The sequence below is a fragment of the Ovis aries genome, chromosome 4, assembly GCF_016772045.2.
Source record: "Ovis aries strain OAR_USU_Benz2616 breed Rambouillet chromosome 4, ARS-UI_Ramb_v3.0, whole genome shotgun sequence".
Lineage (NCBI taxonomy): Eukaryota > Metazoa > Chordata > Mammalia > Artiodactyla > Bovidae > Ovis > Ovis aries.
In genome coordinates, this window is record NC_056057.1 from 88,975,214 (window position 1) to 88,997,065 (window position 21,852).

Here is a 21,852-nt window from a genome sequence, read left to right on the forward strand (position 1 = left end):
GCAAAGTAATTATCCTTCAATTAAAAATAAAAAGATCATATCTCCAAATGAGGTCACATTCTGAGGTACCAATGATTAGGACTTCAACCTATGGATTTGTGGGTACAGAATTCAATACCTGCCATTCATAATAAACAACATTTAAGTGTGATGGCAAATCAAAACCTTGTGTGACTAACAAGGGTCATCAGTGTCTTTTCTTGCCACTGGCCTAGACCAGTTGAGGACTGAGATTCCAGCATGGTCGTGGCTGCAGTTAGAAGGACTTCTGGACTAAGCCACCTTGGAGTAGTAGCATTCTTCAAAACACAATGCCTGAGTCAGTAAGTACAATCTTCAGTTTAATTCTCTAGTTGTTAGCTTGTGAGCTCGAGCTTTCCTTAAGAATAATAATGCTGTTCTGAGAACTGGATGAGATATGCTTCACCACACTGGTGGGTAAGAACGTGTTAACAGTGCAAGATGAGTTATTTTCAATAACAATAGTGTAAACATGTTAACAGAAGCAATGACAGGAGAAAACTACTATGTACAAAGGAAATAAGGAAACAGTTAACTCCTCTAGCACTTTCTCTGGCATTTGGACTCAAGAATGGTCTCTCTCTATATATATAGATATATATATATTCCCCCCCTATATCTGTGTAACAAATCACCACAAACGTAGAGATTTAAGCCATAGTCATTTATTAGCCACAGTTCTATAAGTCAGAAGTCTGACTGCAGCATAGTTGGATTCCCTGCTCAGGGTCTCAGAGACTGGAATCCAGGTGTTGACCAGGCTGGGCTCTCATCTGGACGCTCTGGGGAAGAATCTGCTTCTGACCTCATTAGAGCTGTTGGCAGAATTCAGTGCCTTTCAGCTATAGGACTGATTTCCTGTTTCCTTGCCAGTAATTGACCAGAGGGCCTCGTTCAACTTTTTAATTCACTCTCTTTCTCACATGGCCCCTCTATCTTCATACCAGTAATGGCATTTCTTATGCTTTCCACTTTGCTTTCTTCTTCTGCTTTTAAAGGACTGATGTTTGACTCAGCTGGATAATCCAGAACACTGTATCTTAAGGTCAATCAACTAATTAATAACCTAAGGTCAACTAATTAGTAACCTTAATTTCATTGCAAAGCCCTTTTGACATAAGCATAATATTTTATCATATTCGCAGTTCCTGGTGTTAGGAAAAGAAATCTTGGGGGAATATTTTTAGAATTCTTTTTACTAGAGCCCCTTTGGGATAAGCAAGCCTCTGGGGTTCTTGGATAATTCAGGGAATGCAGGTCCAAAGAGAGATATGAGAGACTTGACCCTCTGGGAATGTGGTTGCTCAAATGATTGTCTTCAATATTAAAAAGAGATCACTGACTCAATTCATTAATTCAAGAGTATTTATAGATTACCTGTTAGGGGCCAGGCCTCCTCTAGGTGCCAGAGACTGACTTAGGGGGATAATGTCAGACAAACAGATATCTATTAGAATAAGACCTAGTTGGGTGTTATCAGGACATTGGGTTTTACTCTAGCTATTAAGGCACTATTAAAATAGTTTACAATCAGACTTAAATTTACTGAGTGTTACAATCAGACTTAAAATTTAAAAGACACAAGCTGGATTTCCCTTTCCAGGAAGATGAAGCTTATGTGCTTTTTTCCCTCTATTCCTCCTACTAAGTACAAATAAAAAATCTTAAACTTTATATAAAATAAATATAAGAAACCCCTCAAAGTTGGAAATAAGGCTGTCTAGGGACCTTGTTACTCAAGGAATAACATAGTGGATAATTCTCTGGGTTTTATATTTGTTTTATGGATATCAAACTTAAAGAATCAGTGACCTGGAAATGCTAAGAGGCACAGATAATGATAACTCCAACAAAATCTGTTTCAGTTAGTCAAAGTACCAGGAAAGAGGTTGCCAGCGAGACAGAAAACTTGTTCTACTCCAACTAAACATCATGGGAAAAAAGCTATGGTTTCATCCTCCTTCCTCTTACAACAGCAAAAGCCTAGAACTCTGCTATTGTCATGCTGTAAGGAGGCGTTCCAGTTCCCTGGCTGGAGTAGTGTCAGAGGAGGCTAAGCAGGGAGTGAGGACTTTCATTTCCAGGAGTAATGAGAATAAGACATCCCATCCCACCCCAAGATGTGAATGGAGACTTCCACAACACCCAGCAATAAAGAGGCACCCATTCCTTTCCCTGCTGGGATACTCAGAGGAGGCCTAGTAGGCAGTAATGACTTTCACCCCTGTTTGTTGGTAGTGAGGTTGCCCCTTCCATAGCATCAGCGGAAGCCATGTGGGAGGCTCCTACTGCTCCCAGGCAGAGATGTGGACCATATGAACATCCTATACAATAGCACATTGATCTGTTACATTGACGACATCATGCCCATTGGACAATATGAGCAAGAGGCTAGCTTGCTGGAAGCATTAATAAGGCACATACTCTCTAGAGTATAGGAGATGAATCCAGTGAAGATTAAGAAACTTGATAGATCATAAAGTTTTTAGGGGTCCAGTTGCTCCCTGTTGGCACAGGAGTTGAATAATATGGATGGACAGGTCTAGAAACCAAGGGATAGAAGCGAGATTGGCTGCACTGACTCCGATGACTTGCTGGAAGATTTTCTGCCTCTCATCTCAACTCTAGTCTCTAGAAAGTAATAAGTCCTGGTCCCCAAAGGATGGTTACTGTTTCTGCAAGGCACAACAAACGTCTCACTGAGCTATAACCATGGCTACCATTTGAGCACTTTGGATTCCTTGTGTTTTTGGACAAGCAGAGAAGGGTAGCTAACATCTTAGCAGGGATAATTGACTATGATCAGAAGGAGGAAGGGGAACTACAGTTACATAGTACAGGCAGGTAGGAATAATTACGGGACCTTGTTGGTCCACTTGGATACCTCCTGACTTTTCGATTATAAATGGACAAAGGACGCAATCTATGCCTAAAAGTATATGTGAACAGGGGACCAGAACTCTTAGGAAGAAGGTATATGTCACACTACTAGATAAGAACTGTCAAGATGATGAGTAAGGGAGAAAAAAATTTAGACTAAAGAGTGGGGGAAGAAGATGTGGAGTATCAGCTTCAGACCAAAGACCGACTTCAGTGATGAGGGCTAGAGTTCATTCCACTAATAAGTTTTCTCTCAAGGGGAGAGGCTCACCAGACCCACAGATCTCCTCTTGAATGTATATGAAGAAATGTGTCTGCACAGTGTGGTGGCTGGACTGTTTCAGTCATGGAGATGAAACACTCTGGTCTGCTTCCAGGGACAACCTGCCAGAAGGAGTGCACTGAGCTGACAGCCTCCAGGTGTAGTACCTTCAGGATCTGCTACAGCATTCAGGCTCAGGCCATGGTGTTCCAGGGAGCTCCCAGCCCATAACTGAGCATCCTGGGGTACGAGGACCTGACTATTTGGCCAAATAAGGTACTCCTCTATAGGAAGCCTTTGGCTAAACTTCCCTATGGGGCTAACCAGGACTTTCTCAAGCTGACTCACAGTAGGAGGCCTGATCTACCAGTCTCCCCTCACAGATGTCAGATCTGAATTATGGTCTGAAGATTTCCTTGCCTATTCCTGTTTCCTTTCTCCTTACGTTTTCTCAAGGAATATCCTGGTTAATTCTTTTGCATTTCCAACTGTGTATTCAGTTCAGTTCAGTTCAGTCGCGTAGTCGTGTCCGACTCTTTGTGACCCCATGAATCAGAGCACGCCAGGCCTCCCTGTTCATCACCATCTCCCGGAGTTCACTCAGACTCACGTCCATCGAGTCTGTGATGCCATCCAGTGATCTCATCCTGGGTCGTCCCCTTCTTCTCCTGCCCCCAATCCCTCCCAGCATCAGAGTCTTTTCCAATGAGTCAACTCTTCACATGAGGTGGCCAAAGTACTGGAGCTTCAGCTTTAGCATCATTCCTTCCAAAGAAATCCCAGGGCTGATCTCCTTCAGAATGGACTGGTTGGATCTCCTTGCAGTCCAAGGGACTCTCAAGAGTCTTCTCCAACACCACAGTTCAAATGCATCGATTCTTTGGTGCTCAGCCTTCTTCACAGTCCAACTCTCACATCCATGCATGACCACTGGAAAAACCATAGCCTTGACTAGACGGACCTTAGTCGGCAAAGTAATGTCTCTGCTTTTGAATATGCTCTCTAGGTTGGTCATAACTTTTCTTCCAAGGAGTAAGCGTCTTTTAATTTCATGGCTGCAGTCACCATCTGCAGTGATTTTGGAGCCCAAAGAAATAAAGTCTGACACTGTTTCTACTGTTTCCCCATCTATTTCCCATGAAGTGATGGGACCAGATGCCATGATCTTTGTTTTCTGAATGTTGAGCTTTAAGCCAACTTTTTCACTCTCCTCTTTCATCAAGAGGCTTTTTAGTTCTTCTTCACTTTCTGCCATAAGGGTGGTGTCATCTGCATATCTGAGGTTATTGATATTTCTTCCGGCAATCTTGACTCCAGCTTGTGTTTCTTCCAGTCCAGCGTTTCTCATGATGTACTCTGCATAGAAGTTAAATAAGCAGGGTGACAATATACAGCCTTGACGTACTCCTTTTCCTATTTGGAACCAGTCTGTTGTTCCATGTCCAGTTCTAACTGTTGCTTCCTGACCTACCTACAGATTTCTCAAGAGGCAGGTCAGGTGGTCTGGTATTCCCATCTCTCTCAGAATTTTTCACATGTTATTGTGATCCACACAGTCAAAGGCTTTGGCATAGTCAAAAAAGGAGAAATAGATGGTTTTTTTTTGGAACTCTCTTGCTTTTCCCATGATCCAGTGGATGTTGGCAATTTGATCTCTGATTCTTCTGCCTTTTCTAAAACCAGCTTGAACGTCAGGGAGTTCACGGTTCACATATTGCTGAAGCCTGGCTTGGAGAATTTTGAGCATGACTTTACTAGCGTGTGAGATGAGTGCAATTGTGCAATAGTTTGAGCATTCTTTGGCATTGCCTTTCTTTAGGATTGGAATGAAAACTGATCTTTTCCAGTCCTGTGGCCACTGCTGAGTTTTCCACATTTGCTGGCATATTGAGTGCAGCACTTTCACAGCATCATCTTTCAGGATTTGAAACAGCTCAACTGGAATTCCACCACCTCCACTAGCTTTGTTCATAGTGATGCTTTCTAAGGCCCACTTGACTTCACTTTCCAAGATGTCTGGCTCTAGATTAGTGATCACATCATCATGATTATCTGGGTCGTGAAGATCTTTTTTGTACATTTCTTCTGTGTATTCCTGCCACCTCTTCTTAATATCTTCTGCTTCTGCTAGGTCCATACCATTTTTGTCCTTTATCGAGCCCATCTTTGCATGAAATGTTCCCTTGGTATCTCTAATTTTCTTGAAGAGATCTCTAGTCTTTCCCATTCTGTTGTTTTCCTCTATTTCTTTGCATTGATCGCTGAAGAAGGCTTTCTTATCTCTTCTTGCTATTCTTTGGAACTCTGCATTCAGATGCTTATATCTTTCCTTTTCTCCTTTGCTTTTCACCTCTCTTCTTTTCATAGCTATTTGTAAGGCCTCCCCAGACAGCCATTTTGCTTTTTTGCATTTCTTTTCCATGGGGATGGTCTTGATCCCTGTCTCCTGTACAATGTCATGAACCTCATTCCATAGTTCATCAGGCGCTCTATCTATCAGATCTAGGCCCTTAAATCTATTTCTCACTTCCCCTGTATAATCATAAGGGATTTGATTTAGGTCATAGCTGAATGGTCTAGCGGTTTTCCCTACTTTCTTCAATTTAAGTCTGAATTTGGTAATAAGGAGTTCATGATCTGAGCCAGTCATCTCCTGGTCTTGTTTTTGTTGACTGTATAGAGCTTCTCCATCTTTCGCTGCATAGAATATAATCAATCTGATTTCGGTGTTGACCATCTGGTGATGTCCATGTGTAGAGTCTTCTCTTGTGTTGTTGGAAGAGGGTGTTTGCTATGACCAGTGCATTTTCTTGGCAAAACTCTATTAGTCTTTGCCCTGCTTCATTCTGCATTCCAAGGCCAAATTTGCCTGTTACTCCAGGTGTTTCTTGACTTCCTACTTTTGCATTCCAGTCCCCTATAATGAAAAGGACATCTTTTTTGGGTGTTAGTTCTAAAAGGTCTTGCAGGTCTTCGTAGAACCGTTCAACTTCAGCTTCTTCAGCGTTACTGGTTGAGGCATAGACTTGGATAACCGTGATATTGAATGGTTTGCTTTGGAGACGAACAGAGATCATTCTGTCGTTTTTGAGACTGCATCCAAGTACTGCATTTCGGACCTTTTTGTTGACCATGATGGCTACTCCATTTCTTCTGAGGGATTCCTGCCTACAGTAGTAGATATAATGGTCATCTGAGTTAAATTCACCCATTCCAGCCCATTTTAGTTCACTGATTCCTAGAATGTCGATGGTCACCCTTGCCATCTCTTGTTTGACCACATCCAATTTGCCTTGATTTACAGACCTGACATTCCAGGTTCCTATGCAATATTGCTGTTTACAGCATCGGATCTTGCTTCTATCACCAGTCGCATCCACAGCTGGGTATTGTTTTTGCTTTGGCTCCATCCCTTCATTCTTTCTGGAGTTTTTTCTCCACTGATCTCCAGTAGCATATTGGGCACCTAATGACCTGGGGAGTTCCTCTCGGTATCCTATCATTTTGCCTTTTCATACTGTTCATTGGGTTCTCAAGGCAAGAATACTGAAGTGGCTTGCCATTCCTTTCTCCAGTGGACCATACTCTGTCAGACCTCTCCACCATGACCTGCCCATCTTGGGTTGCCCCACAGGCATGGCTTGGTTTCATTGAGTTAGACAAGGCTGTGGTCCTAGTGTGATTAGATTGACCAGTTTTCTGTGAGTATGGTTTCAGTGTGTCTCCTCTCTCATGCCCTCTTGCAACACCTACCATCTTACTCGGGTTTCTCTTACCGGCGCGCGGCTGCGAGAGTTGGCGCACTAAGCGCAGGCAGCTGCGAGAGTAGCTACCCCAGGTCTGAGGTCAGGGGCAGCGGCCTAGAGTGCCAGGCTGCGACGGTGCAGGAACAGCGGAGAGGAGCTACCCTGTGTTCCAGGTCAGGGGCGGCAGCTGAGAGGAGCTACCCTGCATCCGAGGTCAGTGGTGGCTGGGAGGAGCTACCCCGCGTCCGAGGTCAGGGGCGGCCAGGAGAAGCCACCTCCCACCCGAGGCCAAGGGCGGTGACCCTGAGGAGCCATCCCGAGCCGGAGGCCAGGCTCGGCTGCTGGGAGGAGCCACCCACGCCCCGAGGCCAGGGCTGGCCACTGGGAGGAGCATCCCAAGGGGCTGTGGCTGCGCAGGCGCAGGAGGGCCTAGAGAAGCTATCCCACGTTGAAGGTCAGGAACATCGGCGGTAAGGAGATACCCCTCCTCCAAGGTAAGGAGCAGCAGCTGTGCTTTGCTGGAGCAGCCGTGAAGAGATACCCCACGCCCAAGGTAAGAGAAACTGTGTATTAGTGTATGCTTTCTGAATGATTGAAACTGATCCATACACTTAAGATCTCCTGAATCCTTACCTAGTCTATTGTACAAAAATCAAACAACCCCCTCCCCCCAATTGTCCTTGACAAATAGGATTAATAACCCCAAATGGAGCTGTAACATGTGTTGCCTGTTGGTTCAGCTATATATGTACTTCAGCATGGCCAGGTGGCACTCTCAGCTTCCAATTTAATGGAACAATTGTTGCGTGCCCTTGTGGAAGCACTCATATCTTGAGAACTAAGATTATTAAACTGTCAGACTACAAAGTTGTGGTGAAGAAAAGCAAAACTTTTTCTGGAGGGTCATTAGGGGTAATCGTGAGAGGAAGGATTCTCATTTTTACCTAATGATTTCAGGACCTAGGAATCCTTGCTGTAAGGAAATCGCCACCATATACTGATCACTGTTTAGAGCGTTACCTCCTTCTAGAAGACATTAGCTATGCCCACGAGGCTTTGTCACCTGGCTGGCACTGTAACTGAGTCTTCCAAAGTCCATTACACTATAGTATGAGGCCAACTCTGTGGATTCCATTAGCATAAGCCACTGATGATATTTGTTTGCTTTCAAATGAGTTCCTTGGTCAGGAGCAATGCTGTTTGGAGCACCACAGTGATGAACAGGATTTTTTAAATCTTTGGATGGTGTTTCTGTCAAAATAGTGCATGCAGGGAAGGAAAATACATTTTCAGAATAGGTGTCTGTCCAAACGAGAACAAAATGCTTCCTTTTCCACAGGTGCCATATTTCCTAGAGAATTATGTTATTTCAGGGAATCAGTCTTGGTTGCTGCTACTGGCAGGCTGGGAACCCAAAAGTAGCAGAGACATATTGGCTTTGGGGATTAAAAGTTCATAAAGCTGAGTGAAAACATAACCTCCTTTCCTGTTGTTATGACCATTTTACTGACAAGCTTGAAGTGGTTTTCAAGAGTCTGACTGACATCTACAGTGTGCTTTATCTGCTCCATTTGATCATTAAATTTCTCTTCTGCTGAAGTTATTCATTCATGTGATTTTACATATGATGTAAATATCATTCAGCCTTACCTGGTGGCTCAGTGGTAAAGAACCCGCCTGCCAATACAGGAGACATGGGTTTGATCCCAGGGCCAGGAAGATCCCCTGAAGGAGGAAATGGCAACTCTACTCCAGTATTCTTGCCTGGAGAATCCCATAGACAGAGGAGACCAGAGGGTCACAGTGCATGGGGTCACAATGAGGCAGACACGACATAGCGACTAAACATCAACATAAATATCCTTACACTCCATACTCATTCAGAGAGGTCACTATCTCATCCCCAGGCCTTCTTGCCATCAGTTTTCTGTGTTTCTTCCAAATTTTTGACAGCTAGCCAAACCATTACCATTGCCTATAAATCAATGTAGATACATGGATTAGACTCTCTTTCCAGGCAAAATGAAAAATGAGAAGTACTATTCTAAATCCTGCCAGCTGGGAGAATTTCCTTTCACTCTTGTACTTCAGGGCTACCCATGGAATGGAGCTGCTGTGCTGCAGCTCTTCCGTTTGGGTGGTTCCAGTGTAGTGTGCAAAACCGTCTGAATATTTTCTTCATCATTTGGTTGTTGTGAACTTCCAATGAGGCTGAGATAAAGGAGATGTGGCTCTAGAAGGAGTTACAGGAATCTGAGTCATTTGCTCTTATTTGTATTTTGGGACCTATCTAATTCTCATCTCCTTTATACTACTTTTTCCTGTTGAGGATTGTTTCTGTGAACATTCAACTTTCTGACTCCCCATTCAGCATGGGCAGCTTAGAAAATATGGCAACCTGAGGGCAAATGATCAAGCATTCAGTTCTATTTACCCTCACTGGCAAGCCATAAGATTTTTTTTTTTTTAAGGAAAATAGTTATCTGCAGATGATAACATTTGCTGTTGTTCAGTCACTAAGTTGTGTCTGACTGTGACCCCATGAACTGTAGCACACCAGGCTCCCTTGTTTTTCGCTCTCTCCCAGAGTTTGCTCAAGCTCATGTTCTTTGAGTCGGTGATGTTATCTAACCATCTCATCCTCTGTGCCCCCCTTTCCCTGTTGCTTTCAGTCTTTCCCAGTGTCAGGGTCCTTTCCAATGAGTCAGCTCTCTGCATCAGGTGGCCAAAGTATTGGAGTTTCAGCTTCAGCAACAGTCCTCCCAGTGAACATTCAGGGTTGATTTCCTTTAGGATTGACTGGTTGCCCTAAAATCTGAAATGTCTGTGATGTATTTAACTTACAGGGTCTGGCCAAAGACTCCATGTAGCATTCCTATCTGCTACAAACATTTGAAACACAGATGCATCTGCTGGGTTGTATGATCAAATGGCAGAACAATTTGCACAGCAGCCTGGAACTATTGCTGAGCTGTCTTTTGCTCTGGACCCACTTAAACTTGCAGCTGGGGGCTTCCCTGGTGGCTCAGTGGTTAAGAATCCATCTGCCAATGCAGGAGACATTGAATGCAGGAGAATTCAGCCCCTGATCTGGGAAGATCCCACATGCTGCAGAGCAACCAAGCCCAGGCACCACAACTACTGAGCCTGTTGCTCTAGAGCTCAGGAGCCACAACTACTGAAGCTTGCACGTCCTAGAGCCCACACTCCACAACCAAAGAAATCACTGCGATGAGAAGCCTGTGCACCACAACTAGAGAGTAGCCTCCACTTGTTGCAGCTAGAGAAAAGTTCACACAGTATCGAAGACCCAGCATAGCCATAAATAAATAAATAAAATTAAACAAAGCAAAAACAAACAAAAAATGTGAAGCCCTTCTGGTTTCTCAGTAGATGATTTGGAACATTATAGTCCAATAAAATATACATGACCACCAAGAGATACAGAGAATCTAATTAGCCTCTTTCTTAGTAGCTAAAGAGGACTTCTCACCGTGGAAGGCTGTACCAACGTGTCCCAGGCTACTGGACTCCCAGAAGTTTCACTGAATTGTCACACCCCTGAATTTTCCTGGCGGATATTTCTACTCTCTGATCCTCATGTGATGTACCAAGGTTTCTACTTCCTGCTTACCAGGAGGGTCCAATCAATGTGATAGCATTGCTTTAAATCATTATTATATACTATAGGATAGATAGGTTTTCAATGTCCCTGAAAACTAAATATAATGGGGATGATGAAAGCAAGTTACTCTTGATGGTTTCTAAGAAGTGTAGAGAAAAGACATCACCAATTCAACATCTGTATACCACCTTGAATGCAGAGAATCTATTTTAATAGCAGCATTTCCCACTCTGTTAATCCTGGACTCCAGAGGACTTCGAGGATACTTGTGCTCCCTGCCCTTACCGTGCTTCTCAAAGCCTTTATGAAAGAGATACCCTCCAGACCTTCCCTAGAGACATAATTAGAAGATGAGCGATTAAAAAGTCACCAAAGCATTCCAATTACCTTAAATATTTAATACCTTTCACTAAAAAATAGTAGCTTAGTTCTGATTTTTCAGCCCCAGTTAGCACAAACCATATTTGATTCTAAATCTTAGGCAAGCAATCAAACTGGCCAATCCAGGCTACTTTGTTTAATGCCTTAAATTCAAATTTTCTGGTAATTTTTCTTATATCAATAAATTTGGCTTCATCCAATATTGCCTTCCTTCTATATGATTCTAGCCCCTTAGAATGCATTATGGTGAGTATTCCCCAGGCTTCAGCTAATGAATATTGGCAAAGTCTTACAATATTGTATACTACTTCCTCTTCCTTTGTGCCTAACATCTTGGATCTTAATAAAACTGTACGTCAGGAGTAACAAGAAGAGGGAGATTAAAATTTTCCTGTTAGAAAACTCTCTTGGAAAGATCATTATTGGCTCTTTCGGTGAAGAGTCTTTAGAAAGCAAGAATGGGCTGCTGCCACTGGCAAAGGTGGAAAGCAGAATTTGGAAGTTCAAGCTCCGCAGCTTCTCTAGAATTAATCCAGTTGCTCTCGTTCCCATCTTCATGGTTCTCATTCTTTTCCAATCAATGCTTCAACTTTAATGTAAGAGGATATATGGCTGTGAATTCCACACACTTTATCATTTAGCTGCCTGTAGGATTGGACTTTAGGTTTGTTTTTAGAAATGTTCAGTTCGGTTCAGTCCAGTCGCTCAATCGTGTTCGACTCTTTGCGACCCCATTAATTGCAGCACACCAGGCCTCCCCGTCCACCACCAGCTCCCAGAGTTTACCCAAACTCATGTCCATCGAGTCAGTGATGCCATCCAGCCACCTCATCCTCTGTCGTTCCCTTCTCCTCCTGCCCCCAATCCCTCCCAGCATCAGAGTCTTTTCCAATGAGTCAACTGTTCGCATGAGGTGGCCAAAGTATTGGAGTTTCAGCTTTAGCATCAGTCCTTCCAAAAAACACCCAGGACTGATCTCCTTTAGAATGGACTGGCTGGATCTCCTTGCAGTCCAAGGGGGCTCTCATGAGTCTTCAACATCACAGTTCAAAAGCATCAATTCTTCGGCGCTCAGCTTTCTTCACAGTCCAACTTTCACATCCATACATGACCAATGGAAAAACCATAGCCTTGACTAGATGGACCTTAGTCAGCAAAGTAACGTCTCTGCTTTGAATATGCTATCTAGGTTGGTCATAACTTTCCTTCCAAGGAGTAAGTGTCTTTTAATTTCATGGCTGCAATCACCATCTGCAGCGATTTTGGGGCCCCCCAAAATAAAGTCTGACACTAAATATCAACCATTTTGCTATACGACCTAAGGAAACATTCTGGTTCATTCTTTTGATCTTGAGCTGGAAATTAAAGCTCTAAGCAGAACAGCTAGGCTCTAAGAAAGGACAGAGGCTCTACTTATTCTGCAGTTATGTGTGAAGCTATACCTAATACCCAGTTAAGCTAATTTTCTCAGCATTACCTTTTAAAAAAGTTTATTGGAGCACAGTTGATTTATACTATTGTGTTAGCTTCAGGTGTACCTCAAAGTGGTTCAGTTATACATTTACATATATTCATTCATTTTCAGATTATTTTCCCATATAGGTTATTACAGAATATTGAGTATAGTTTCCTGTGTCATATAGCAAGTCCTTGTTGGTTATCTATTTTATATACTAGTGTGTGTATGTTAATCCCAAACTCCTAATTTATCTCCCTCCCGCAGCCCAGTTTTGCCCTTTGGTAACCATAAATTTGTTTATAAAATCTGTGAGTATGTTTCCATTTTATAAATAAGTTTATTTGTATCATATTTTAAATTCTGCATGTAAGTTGACCACAGGTATAATCATCAAGCTGTACATTGCAACCCTATTCTTTTTTAAAAAAGTATAATTTACTTACAATATTATTTTAGTTTCAGGTACACAACACAGTGATTTGAAATTGTTATACTTTTAAAAATGATCCTTTGACCCAGAAAGTTGTTATGGGGAGGGAGGTGGGAGGGCGGTTCATGTTTGGGAATGCATGTAAGAATTAAAGATTTTAAAATTTAAAAAATAAAAAACTAAAATTAAAAAAAAAATTTAATAAAAAAAATAAATAAAATAAAAAAAAATAAAAATGATCCTTATGTTAAGTCTGGTTACTGTCTCTCATTACGCAATGTTATTACAATATTATTGACTGTATTTCCTGTTTTGTATATTACAAATGTCACTGGGAGGTGATATTCACCTTATAACTTAAAGTTTGTACCTCTTAGTCTCCCTCACCTATTTCATGTGTTCTTCCATCCTTCACCCCTATGGCAATCAATAGTTTGTTCTTTGTATTTATGAGTCTATTTTTGTTTTGTTATGTTTGTTAATTTGTGTTTTTTTCTTGTAGATTCTACACATAAATGCAGTATTATTTGTCTTCTTCTGTTTGACTCATTTCACTTAGCATAATACCCTCTAGATTGATTCACGTTGTCACAAATGGCAAGATATCATTCTTTATACGGCTGGCCAATTTTCCATTGAAATATATATATTGCATCTTCGTTATCCATGGGTTTATTGATGTGCAGTTGGGTTGCTTCCATATCTTGGTTGTTGCAAATAATACTCAGTGAACATAGGGTTGCATATATCGGTTTGAATTAGTATTCTTGTCTTCTTTGGAAAAATACTCAAGTGAAATTGCTGGGACATATGGTGTGTGCTAAGTTGCTTCAGTCATGTCCGACTCTTTGCAACCCTACGGACTTTAGCCTGCCAGACTCCTCTGTCCATGGGATTCTCCAGGCAAGAATGCTAGAGTGGGTTGCCATGCCCTTCTCCTGGGGATATTCCCAATAAAGGGATCGAACTTGTGTCTCTTACATCTCCTGCATTGGCAGGCAGATTTTTTTTTTTACCACTATTGCCACCTGGGAAGCCCTTGGGTCATATGGTGGTTCTATTTTTAATTTTTTGAGAAACTTCCTTACTGTTTTTCATAGTGACTATACCAATTTTAAGTGTGTTCTTATATTCAGATACCATTTGAACAATGAGTAATAATGTAACTGTTCTATTAATCATTATTTCCACACTATTTTCATTTTTATGCTGGACTAAAAGCTATGTTACTCTTTGGAGAATATGGCTAAACTTTCTATTTATCATGTGTCACAATTATTTCCAGGATACTGAAAGTTTGGGAGTTATTTTCCCAATGGTGGTATCATGATGATGAATATTACTTAATTATTATCTCTAGAACAGATTTCAGGGACTTCCTATAAATTTAGTTATGTGATTTTGGGGCCTCCTACAAAATGTCCCAGTGTTGGCAAATGCTAACCAAGCCTCCTGCCGCTCCCCAAACCCTGAGCATTTTCTATGAAGACTCCGAATCGAGCTTTCTGGATTCTTATGTAGACTTAAATTGGATGAGCTGGGTAAGAGAAGCATCTGGCTTTAATTTCTATTTTTCTGAAATTCTACCAGAGGGATTTTTATAATGATTCTGTTTAACCTCATTTTCATTTGTCAGTGTCAGCCTCTTCTGTGGGAGTCTTAAGTTTACCTTCTGTGACCTGCTGGTCGTTTAGCAGAGCTAAAAATATAAAAATACCTTTCTAAGCTTTAGTGTCAGTTAACATCTTTACTAAGTAAACACTATATGCATGCTCTTTAATGCTCAAATTCCCATCTTGCTTAACTATCAGGTTCACCCAGATAAAGTCAGTCTCATTGTATAGTTTTTGAAAAAGAAGCTGCTCTAACTTCTTGCTTTTTCAAAGTTTTTTCAGCTTAGTGCCACATTTGTGGACAACTGTGGACAACTGTGAAGGTTCTTTAGCTTTAGGCCAAGGGGTTTGTACGTAACTTGGTATGGAACAGAACAATAAGATACTATAAAGTGCTGCATTGATAAAATAATACTAAACATAATTTCATCTTTTCTGTTCTGAGAGATCAGTCAGATCTTGACTGCTATTTGTTCATCAACATCCTCTTCTTCTATATTAATGGAGTTTTCAGTGGACCGTATGGCCAACCAATCAGCCTCCTCTATATGTATATGTGGCCATTCTGAGTTAGTCTTTACAAAGATGTAGCACTGTAGCACTTAAAGAGAAGGAGCTTTCGTTCTTTTGGTCTCTTCCTTCATCCTGCTATATGGGATGTGGACAGGGTAGTGAGGCATCTTTGAACCTGTAGCTGCTCCAGGGATGGAAGAGGAACAAGAAACATGAGCCTCTCCTGAATCACTTGTAATATGACTTTTAGAGGAGAAAAAAGTAAACCTTACGCGTGGATTCTTTACCAATTGAGCTACCAGGGAATCACTTGTCTAATAGCCAATTTCATCTGCTTTTATGTGTAAATAACTATTCCTTAGCATGGAATGTCCCCTGTGAAGAACAATACAAACTGTAAATATAATAGTTTGCAGTTTAGTACAAAGAAAATGACCTCTTATATTATTGCCTCTTTTTGCACGTTACTCACAGCAATGACAACTATAGATACAGTTGAATGTGTGTTGCAGAATTTCCCCATACCCTGTTTCCCAAAGTTTTTCATTCTTGTATCATCCTCGGAATACTTGCCATATGCATGTCCACTTTTAATATTACTTATTTAACATGTAACATTTTGTTTAAATTGACTTCTTATAATGGATATAAATAGAAAATTAATATGACTCGGAGTAAGAAGAGGGCAATTATAAAAATAACTGGACTAAAATACTAAAAAAAATTATAGACTCTGATTGTGTTTCTTATCAATAAGTAAAAGATAGCAATGATCAGAAAAAAATGTTGAATGGTGGGGTACCAGATGTATTCTAGATTGTAGTATAGTTCTGTTTCTGTGTCAATTTCTTGCTTTGAAAACAGATTAGAAGATAGTCAACCGCTTAAAGACTTGAAGTCTTTGCTACCTGTCATATCTCCTTATATTTTTGCTTTTGAACTGGGCATTAAATACTTAAAAAAAAAAAAAAAACTTCAGTAACTCCTCCAACTCCCAAGAGTTGACATCATGACCTCCTTGGGGTACAAGTCTGAAACGAACATCAGGAGCAAACCGGTTAGGCCTGAATGGACATTTAACCTTGGACATGAAAATAATAAGCCTCATTAAAGAACACGAAGGAAAGAGAGGGGGTTATTTTATAAGCAAATACAGATTTGCTTAATTTGAATGGTTTCTGATTACAGAGCAGTCTTTCCAAACATTTGAGGTTCTTGTTTGGGAACTGCAGGCACACAATGATGCATTTCTGATGAAATGGTGTGTCAATGTCCTGCCTAACAAAGTGGCAGCTTAAAAGTGCTGCCTATGAGAGCAAGCACAGTGTGGACAGATGTCATGGGAGCTTCCCAACAGGAATTCTCGTATGCCCCAGGTCATCAAGAAAGGGTTGATAATTTTACTGGCATTCATTTGCCATTAACAGGAACTTTAGCAAAGCATTTTCAACATCCATAGTACATCTTATGAACATTTCTAGTTGTAACTGAAACTGCATTTACACACAAAAGAACAAGTAGGAGTTTCATTTGTTCAGTTCTCCTTTTAGCACTCAATATTTGGTATCCCTTAGGCAGGAATCTTGAAAAAAATTCTTCTCTCTTTTCATTCTAAAAGACAACTGGATGAATTCATCTGGATTTGAACAACACCATGGTGCTTCCCTGCTTCAAAGATTAGGCAGTGTGTCAGACAGCAGAATCTTCACCACAATCGATTTCCTTTTTCTTTCGGTGTCACAGATAGACCTTCGTTCCCATTCTTAAGTGTAGCAGATACAACCGAGTTCCAGCCAAATGGAAGGCAGAAGGGTTATATGTCATTTTCAGACTGGTGCAGAAGGGGCAACTGTGTGATTTTCCCTGTTTTCTCTCTCCTTCTGTCAGCCAAATGGCTTTGGAGAATTCAGTGGAAGCCTATGAGTTTCTAACAGATGGTGGGACTACAGAATGTATAAAGCCTTTGTCCCTGAACGACTTCATGGAGCAAATCGGCTCCCATCCCCAGCCCTTGCCGTTTGGACTTCCTGTGAGTAAGAAATACACTTTTATTGTGTTAACCCACTGAGGTTATCCACAAATGAAGGCAGGTTGATCTGACCTACTACCGATAATTTGCAGAAACCAGTAATCAAGAAACCAAGCGCTATACTCGGAGAGTTGGAGAACTCAGGTTTATTATGCTGGTGGGCCTAGAGGAATTAACACTCTAAGCTCTGAGCCCCTGAACAAAGGGGTTACAGAGTCTTTATAGACAGACTATAGTGGGCAACACTAGCTGTTATTTGGCTGGTTTAAACTAAGGGGTTTTGCACGCACGGGAACAGCAGTCAAGATGGGGAGGGGAATGCCTGACCTTTACATGGACAGGCATGATTAAGCAGGTTTTCAGGGGCTGGGCAATTGCAAAGATCAGGACAAGGGTGAGTGAGATAAGCTCCAGTTCCTAGTATTATAAGTCCTCACTTTCTGAGACTACGTGACCTACATGATCCAGACTTTGCAAGGAGCAAGTTGAGTTTCAGAGGCAGAATGAACAGGAGGTTATGTAAAATTTTAACTTTTCCTCTTCAATAACAGATGATAATTCTAAAGCTGCAGTGGAGAGAGTGACCATTTAAAGCCAGGCACCTACTTGACGGATGCTCTTGTGGTCCTGCCAACATACAGCCCCACTGCTGCTGGGCAGGAAGGAGAGCGCTGCCCTCTCCTAACTCTGCTCTAGGACTTCAGTATCAGCATCTCCAGGCATCATCTCAAGATTTCCAGACTGAAGTCTTGGTTAACATAACCCAACATTCTTCTTTAATAGGTGAAAAAAGTTGAGACTAGAATATTTAAATGATTTGCTCAAAATTACTTAATTATTAGGGCTTCCCATCAGTTGGTAAAGAATCTGCCTGCAATGCAGGAGACCCTGGCTCGATTCCTGGGTCCAGAAGATCCACTGGAGAAGGGATAGGCTATCTACTCCAGTATTCTTGGGCTTCCCTTGTGGCTCAGTGGGTAAAGAATCTGCCTGCAATGAGGGAGACCTTGGTTCGATCCCTTGGTTGGGAAGATCCCTTTGAGAGTGGGAAAAGCTACCAATTCCAGTATTCTGGCCTGGAGAATTCCAGTATTCTGGCCTGGAGAATTCCAGGGTTGCAAAGAGTCAGACATGATTGTGTGACTTTCACTTCACCTCACTTAATTATTAAGTGAGGACTGTAAACTAGGTCCCCTAACTTGTCATCAAGGTAATTCATATTTATAGGTCATTAAAAGCAATTCTATTCTGAAATGTATGAAGATAATTACAAGCTATAAAGTTCAAGGTACTAGTTTGTGATTTTAGGCATGTCAGTATCTGTAGATTAAAAGTAGACGAAGAATGGTCTTGAATTTTTAGCTACTCATCTATCGGGAAGTGGAGTCTAAATCCCCTCCCTTTGAATTGGGCTGGCCTTTTCAAGTTGTTTGACCAAGAGGATATAGAAGAAGGAATTTCTAAGATTAAGATATAAAAATCCTTAAAGTTTCACTAGGTTCTCTTAGAATACTCTCAGGTGCTATTTTTTCTTGAATACTTTTTAAAAAATATTCAAGTAATAGAGAGAAGTACGAGGGGAAAATATTCCTGTGAATAAAGGTGAACAACTTGGAAATCACTATTTCACAACTTGGAAATCACTATTTTAACTTTAGGTGAATATCACTCCAAACAATACAAAGATAACTAGGGGTAAAAAAGGTGATTTAAAGGGTTAAAATATTTATGGAAGGGTAGATTCATAGATAGTTATATGGAAAACATTTCATATACCTGAAGGCAAGCAATTAAGCTAAGGATAAAATTTGAAGTTATGTGTTTTTTTTAATATCAGAAGTTTGTAGAACTTCACTGACTTCGTTACTGAACAATTTTCTTCCCCTTATGGTGACATGTGTGTGTGTGTTTGGAGTAACTGAAGAACTCTCTTTTAAAGACTTTATTTTTTTTAGAGCAGTTTTAGGTTTGTATCAAAATTAAAAATAAGGTAGAGAGATCTCCCATATACTTCCTGCCCCCATGCATGCATCAGTTCAGTTCAGTTCAGTTCAGTCGCTCAGTCATGTCTGACTCTTTGCAACCCCATGAATCACAGCACGCCAGGCCTCCCTGTCCACCACCAACTCCCGGAGTTCACTCAAACTCACATCCATCGAGTTGGTGATGCCATCCAGCCGTCACCCTCTGTCGTCCCCTTCTCCTCCTGCCCCTAATCCCTCCTAGCATCAGAGTCTTTTCCAATGAGTCAACTCTTCGCATGAGGTGGCCAAAGTATCAGAGTTTCAGCTTTAGCATCAGTCCTTCCAAAGAAGACCCAGAACTGATCTCCTTTAGAATGGACTGGTTGGATCTCCTTGCAGTCCAAGGGACTCTCAAGAGTCTTCTCCAACACCACAGTTCAAAAGCATCAATTCTTCAGCACTCAGCTTTCTTCACAGTCCAGCTCTCACATTCATACACGACTACTGGAAAACCATAGCCTTGACTAGACAGACCTTTGTTGGCAAAATAACGTCTCTGCTTTTGAATATGCTATCTAGGTTGGTCATAACTTTCCTTCCAAGAAGAAAGGAACTCTATTTTTGAAGTACGCAATTTAACTAGAACATATTTATATAGATAATCCTACATTTATTTTTTTTCTTGGATTACAATGTACCCATTTGATCTATGTACTTGGATTTTCACTTCAGGGAAATTATTCTTTAGACCTCTACTTTTAGCAATGCAATATATGTATTATGTTTTAGCTAATCATTTTAATTCCTTTTTCATCTTTTGCATTTATTGGGATTATCTCAAGCCTTTCTTCTGTATAATTAATAGATTTTCAGCCGTCAATTTTGGTCCTTGCTGATTTCAAGTTAGTGATTAGCTCTGAAGTAACGTTATTTCTTAAGCCATTTATATAACTGCTTTATCATCTTTTTAGCTTATTTTTTATTGAATTACTGTTCATATGTTATTTTTCTATGGTTCAAAACACTTTGGGGAGCTTTTCTTTACCTTGGATAATGTTTTCTTCCATATAAGGTTCTTCATCTGTCTTTACATGCTTTGTCCTCATCCCTCTTTTCCTCTCATTCTCTCTCTAATATCTTTGCTTGTTTTTTCTTTGTGGTTGTTTTTTGCTCTTTTCCCTCAGCTTACTGATATTTAATATGGGCAGTTGTATCCAGATTCTCAATGTTTTGATATAAGGTGGTTGGGTTTTTTTTTGGCAGCCTTAGCACTTTGCTTAAGACGGATTTATCTTCTGCTTGAAGACTGGGGATGTATTTTATCTCCTTTGTGAAACTTGAAATATGTGTGTGAGCCGGAGCCTTCTTCACAGGACTTGAGAGCTGAGTTCTCATTTAATATTTTGTTCACAACCCACTCCTGTCTTTGTAGAGTCTACGCTATCTAGTTCAAGGTTTGTTTTATTTTTAAAAGACAATGGTTTCAAACTTTAGATTGTTCCCTTGTTCTGAAATTAACCCCTAGACAGTATGATCCATAATAATTCTTTCTGCCTCTTCTGAGCTTCTAAAAGCCTAATGTCAATCATAGTTTCTTCTACTTTCAAAGCTTTCCTCTGCTCCACCAACTTTATAGTACATTTCTCTCTATATTGATCATATTACTGAGAATTCTTACAATTTCATCAAATTTACTTTTTCCAAAACAAATTCAGTAATATTTATTGGGGTTCAGAGGTACATAAAAAAACCCCTAGAATTTTCTGTTTTTTTCTTTAATTGTAATGGGTTTGTCATTTTTGATTGCTGTTTAATTTGCATTTGGGAGCAGGAGACCTTGTAATCCAGTTTTGCTTTGTTACCGTTAAAAAGACTTTTGACAACACTTTTGAAACAGTATTATCAATCTGGAACTGATTTAGAAGAAAACAATGGAGATAATAAAGTGATTCAAAACTTTGACAGCTAAGAAACACTTTAAAAATGTCATTTAAAAAGGAACAGAAGGTCTTTACTTACAGAAGACTCAGACACAATCAGTCATTATTAAAAGCTTTCTTTTAGTGCAATGAATAGTTTTAGTGTGTGTGACCCCAGAGACAGAGAAGTATCAGTGGGTTGAAATCACAAGGGAACTGATTTCAAATTGATACAGTGCAGAAACTTCAAAAATAAAAGCGTGACTACCTCTGGGTCTTAGCTCTTGTTTTTCACTTCTTGAAACTTCCTAATCCTGTTCTATCTGTTGGAGGCACTGCATTATTCTCATCAATCCATAGGGATTTTCCAGATCCTCCTATTATTATTTTAAGCTCTCCTGCATCTATTCTCCCACTGTATTGTTGAACTATCAAAGTGCACATAAAAGCAAATGTAGTTTTGCAATTATTTGTATTTTTGTTTCTTACATAAAATATTTTGTCCACCTTAGTGCCTGATTCAGGCTTCCCAGGTGGCTCACCGATAAGAATCTGTCTGCAATACAGGAGGTGCAGGAGATGTGGGTTTGATCCCTGAGTCAGGAAAATCCCCTGGAGTGGGAAATGGCAACTCATTCCAGTATTTTTGCCTGGAAAATTGCATGGATAGAGAAGCCTGGTGGGCTACAGCCAATGGGGTTACAAAGAATCAAACACTTCTGAGCAGGCACACACAGTGCCTAACATAGGGTCTTAAATAAAGAGTAGATGATCAGCAATTTTGACTGAATTATATAATATATATTTAAAACACATTTAGGTCCCTTTATAGATTATTGAATTAGTTCTAACACAGTTGTCCTGTTAATTAAATTTAAATTTACTGCTAGCCTCTCTAGGTATCCTAAAGTATGATTTACTCAATGAAAAAAATTTACCTGGTTATATTCCCACTTATCTGAAAATTTATTCTTTAGAAATTTCATAAGATAATTGGATATATAACAATC